We start from the raw sequence: 6,000 nt of genomic DNA, 5'->3' as shown, positions 1-6,000 counted from the left end.
CCATGCTGACTGTCCCTAATTTGGCCATGCTTTTCCAAATGTGTGTATATTCTATCCTTAAGACTTTTCTCCAATAGCTTCCCAACTACTGATGTGAGACTCACCGGTCTATAGTTTTCTGGATTTTCCCTACTTCCCTTCTTGAACAGAGGAACAACATTAGCTTCTTGCCAGTCCTCTGGGACCTCCCCAGTGGCTAATGATGATACAAAGATCTTGGTCAAGGCCCCAACAATCTCGCCTCTTGCCTTACTCAACAACCTGGGGTAGATACCATTGGACCCCGGGGATTTATCCACCTTAATGCTCTTCAAGAGACCCAACACAACTTCTTTCTTAATCTCAAAATGCCACAGCTTATTAGCATGCTCCACACAAATCTCACTATCCTCCATATCCTTCTCCTGGGTGAATACTGATACAAAGTACCCATTTAGGATCTTACTCAAATCTTCTGCCTCCAAGCAGAAGTTCCCTCCTTTATCTTTGAATGGTCCTACCTTCTCCCTAAATATCCTCTCGTTTTTAATGTATGTATAGAATGCCTTGGAATTGCCTACTTGCCAAGGTCATTTCAAGGCCCCTTCTTACTCTCATAACTCCCTGCTTGAGTTCTTTCCTGCTCACTTTATATTCCTCACGGGCCCTGTCCGACTTTAGCTTCCGAAAACTTAAACATGCTTCCTTTTCCCTTTTGACTAAATTCACAAACTCCCTCATTATCCAAGGGTCCCTTACCTTGCCATCCTTGTCCTTCCTCCTCACTGGCATATGCCGATGGTGAACTCTCATCAGCATGTCTTTAAACCATTCCCACATGTCAAATGTGGACTTGCCTGATAACTGCTCCTCCCAATTAACACTCCCCAGCTCCTGCCTAATACTGATGTAATTTGCCTTCCCCCAATTTAGTACCTTGCCACAAGGTCCTGACTTATCCTTATTCATAGCTATCTTAAAACTTAATGAGTTGTCATCAGTTTCCAAAATGCTCTCCCACTGAAAGGTCATTCATTTGGCCAGGCTCATTAGCCAATACAAGAAGGTCCTCCGCCATTTGGAGTATCCACATACTGTTTCAAGAAATCCTCTCAGATGCACTTAACAAATTCTGCCCTGACTAAGCCTCTTGCTTTAAGGGAGTCCCAGTCAATACTGAGACCCATAATAGAGTCACCCACTATGATAACTCTGTTTTTATTGCATATTTCCGTAAACTGCCTACATATTTGTTCCTCAATGTCTCAGTGGCTGTTGGGGGGCCTATAGTATAATCCTATCAGACTGATTGCACTTATCTTATTTCTGAGCTCTACCCACATTGCCTCAGTGGATGAGCTGTCCAGTATGTCCTCTCTGAGTGCAGACATAACATTCTCCATGATTAGTAATGCAACTTCTCTACCTCTTTTACCTTCCTCTTTATCTCATCTAAAACAATGAAACCCCGGAACGTTGAGCAGTAAGCCCCGTCCCTCTCTGAACAAAATATCTGTAATGGCTACAAGATCATAGTTCTATGTACTGATCAAGGCTTAAAGCTCATCTGCCTTACCTATAATACACCTTGTGTTGAAATAAACACACTTCAGTGCATTAGTACTATTGTGCTCATTTAGTGTCTCTGCATGTTCTTCCTTTCTGTTTTTCTTGTCCTAACATCTACTTTTACTCAATCCCTCCCTGCTGCTCCGGTTCTCAGCCCTCTGTCAACCTGGTTCAAATTCTAGTTTAAACTGATCCTCGTTATTTTTTATTGTGATAGTCACCTTCTTCAGATGTGGTTGAAACTACATGCTGCATTTTTTTAATAGTATCATTGCGTTATCAAGTCATACTGCACGGAACAAACCCTTCAGCCCAACTTGTCGATGCCGACCAGATCTCCCAAACAAAACTGGTCCCATTTGGCTACATTTGGACCCTATATCTGTAAACATTTCCTATCCATGTACCTATCCAAATGTCTTTTAAATATTCTAATTGTACCCACCTCAACCAGTTCCTCTGGCAGCTCATTCCATATACAGAGTACCCTCTGGGTGAAAAGGTTGCCCATCAGGTCCCTTTTAAATCTTTCCCCTCTCACTGTAGAACCAATGCTCTCTAATTTTAGATTCCCCTACCCTGGGAAAAAGACGTTGGCTATTCACCTTATCCATGCCCTTCATGATTTTATAAACCTCTATAAAATCAGCCCTCCACTTCCTATGCTCCGGGAAAAAATGTCACAGCCTATCTAGCCTCTCCCTATAACTCAAATCTTCCAGTCTTGGTAACAGGAGAAGCACAACAGGTCAGACAGCATCCGAGGAGCAGGAAAGTCAATGTTTTGGGCCAAAACCCTCAGTCCTGATGATGCTGTACTTTTCCAGCTCCACATTTATTGACTCTAGCTTTCAGCATCTGCAGTCCTTACTGTCTCCAGTCTTGGTAACATCCTTGCAAATCTTTTTTTGCACCTTTTCCAGTTTAATAACATCCAAATGTGGCCTTACTAGTGTCTTGTACAGCTATAACATCATGTTCCAACTCCTGTACTCAGTGCTCTAACTGATGAAGGCAAGCATGCCAAATACCTTCTTCAGCAGCCTGTATACCTGCGACGCCACTTTCAAGCAACTGTGTACCTGCATCCCTAGGTCTCTCTGTTTGACAATACTTCCCAGGGCCATATCATTAACTGTTTAAGTCCTGCCCTGGTTTGTCTTACCAAAATACAACACCTCATATTTATCTGAATTAAACTCGAACTGCTGTTTTCAGCCCACTGGCCCAATTGATCAGGATCCCATTGTACTCTTCGATAACCTTCTTCACTGTCCACTATGCCATGAATTTTGGTATCATCCACAAACTTACTAACCATGTCTCCTACATTCTCATTCAAATTGTTTGTGAAAATGACAAATGGACCCAACACTGATCCTTGTAGCACTCCACTGGTCACAGGCCTCCAGTCTAAACCACAACCCTCTACCACCACGGTCTTTCTCCTACCATCAAGCCAATTTTGTATCCAATTGGCTAGCTCTCCCTGCATCCAATGTAATCTAATCTTTCTAATCAGTTTGCCATGTGGAACCTTGTTGAAGGCCTTGCAAAAGTTCATGCACACAACATCTACTGCCGTACCATCATCTATTTTCTTGGTCACCTCTTTAAAAAACTCAATCAAGTTTGTGAGACAATATTTTCCATGCACAAAGCCATGTTGACTATCCCTAATCAGTCCTTGCCTTTCCAAGTGCACATGGGTCCTGTCTCTCAGAATCCCTTCCAACAACCTACCAACCACTGACATTAGGCCCACTGGTCTGGAGTTCCCTGGCTTTTCCTTGCACCCTTTCTTAAATAATGTCACAATATTAACCACCCTCCAGTCTCTGGCACATCACCTCTGGCAGTCGATGATACAAATAGCTCCTCTAGGTGCCTGCAATTTCTTCTCTAGCTTCCCACAAAGTCCTGGGATACACTTGATCAGGTCCTGAGGTTTAATCTACCTTTATGCATCTTAAGGGGGCCTATTCGCTCCCTGTTTACTCTTTTGCCCCTAATATACTTGTAGAATTTCTTTGGATTCTCCTTTACCCTATCTGCTAAAGTTATCTCGTGTTCCCCTATTTGCCCTCCTGATTTCCCTCTTGAGTGTACTCCTACACCCTGTATACTCTTCAAGGAACTCACTTGATCCCACCTGCCAAAACTTGACATATGGCTCCTTTTTTTTTAATCAGACCCTCAATATTTCTAATCGTCCAGTGTTCATTACTGACAGCCTTGCCCTTCACACTAACAGGAACATGCTTTCCCTGAACTGTCATTATCTTGTTTTTGAAAGCCTGCCACTTGCCAAATGTCCTATTACCTGCAGCCTCCCCCATTCAACTTTTGAAGGTTCCTGTCTCATACATCAAAATTCGCCAGGTTGCCGCCAGAATAGTTTAAATCCCCCCAGATAGCTCTAGCAAATTTCCCCGCCAGGATGTTGGTCCCCCTCCAGTTCAGGTGCAACCTATCCCTCTTAAACGGGTCACTTCTGCCCAAATGATCCAAAAATCTGAATTCCTGCCCCCTGCAACAGCTTCTCAGCCACACATTCATCTGTTCGATCCTTCTATTCCTACTCTCACTAGCACTTGGCACCATGAGTAATCTAGAGATTACTATCCTTGATGTCCTGTATTTTAACCTCCTGCCTAACTCCCTACGTTCACTCTACAGCACCTCATCCCTTTTTCTAGCTATGTCATCGGTTCCAATGCACACAACGACCTCTGCCTGTTCACACTCTTCTTTGAGAATTTGCTGCAACAATTCTGATACGTCCTCAACCGTGATACAAGGGAGGCAGCACATCATCCTGGAGTCTCATTCATAGCCACAGAAATGCCTGTCTGTGCCCCTGACTAAAGAGTCACCTATCATAATTGCTCACTTGGACTTTGCCATACCCTGCATTACAGCAGAATCACTCGTGCTATCAAAGATCTGGCTGCTGTTGCTATTTTCCCCTGACAGGCTATCCCCACAACAGTATCCAAAACAGTATATTTGTTTGAGAGGGGGGTAGCCACAGGAGACTCCTGCGCTACCTGGCTATCTCTTCTGGTGGTCACACATCTACCTGACTGAACCTGCAGTATGACTACCTCCCTGAAGCTACTATCTATCACACTCTATGCTCCTCAGTGCTTTCAACTGCCACACTAATCGATTCCTGTGGTCTGAGAGGAGCTGCAGCCAGACTCACTTCCTGCAGACATAGCGGCCAGGGACAATCAACTGCTCCCTGATCTCCCACATCTGATAGGAAGATCATACCATTCCGCTGACTGCCATAACAGCCCTTTAGCAATTAGTGGACTTGGGGGAAAAAATGGTCTTACCTTGACCTTACCTTGTTGTTGTTTGTTCACCTCAACAAAGTCTGGTATTCACCTAGGCCTGCTCTTAGATCTAACCAGCAGCACTTCGAGCACAAAGCACCTCATTGCAAAAATGTCCGGAACAAGACACATCAATGCCTTCCTCCTCCACCTGTCTAAACTCCCACTTTGCTCAACTGTCAGCATTTTCACTCTCTTGCAGACCTCACTCCGATGCTTGTTTCCATGTGACTTCTTAGAGAATGGAGAGCCTAAATTCCATAGGTCATGACAATATTCAGACCCCACGTGATAAGACCGCAACCGTTGAGTGTGTTTTTATGTGAATGTCTATCTCAGGAAACATGATTCATATTCTAAAACAGCATTTAAAATCTGTTAATTAACATATTCTATATTTGTATGAATGCCTGGCTCTGGGCACCATTGGCACCCCCCCAAATCATAAAATATTTATTTTCCAATATATTTGAACAAAATTAAAAGACTACAAAAGTGCCATGGGACTTCATTTTGTGAGGACTAAATAACTAATAGGAAGAATCAATTGAATATTCTGATTCTACCCGTAAAATGTCAATATGTGACCTTAAAAAGTCTATAATTAAAGGTCTTCCAGATGGTATCTATCAGATCACGTGGGATTTCAAAAACAATGCACAAGAAAATCCACCAGTCAGACTTTTCTGATTGGCTTAAGTTTACTTAAACTAGAGAACCTATCACTGCTAACAGAAATCCAATCAATCAACTCATTCAATTGTTTGAAAGCAACCAATCTAGAAATGCCAACTGCAAACCAGTGACTTTATTTTCAAAAGACTTCAAAGCAATTACCCTTCCTCTGTAAGATCAATATGTACAATTGAAACTAATGTTAAAAACTGAAGAGAGCTGTGGAAAATATTGATTTCTGGGCATCTCACTTGGTTTGGTTACATTTGAAGATGCTCCTCCTGTCTGTCTGAAAAGTACACCCAGGAGTTAGAAATTTCCTGTAGGCTTCGGGTGCTGGACATTTCTAGCATCTATCAATAATTTTTTTTCTATGTTTGACCGACAGAAAGATCTAGATCATGGATTTGCATTGTTTGTATCAACTAGAGTA

The sequence above is a fragment of the Rhincodon typus genome, chromosome 29 (assembly GCF_021869965.1).
Source record: "Rhincodon typus isolate 14 chromosome 29, sRhiTyp1.1, whole genome shotgun sequence".
Taxonomy (NCBI): domain Eukaryota; kingdom Metazoa; phylum Chordata; class Chondrichthyes; order Orectolobiformes; family Rhincodontidae; genus Rhincodon; species Rhincodon typus.
This window is presented reverse-complemented; position numbering follows the sequence as displayed.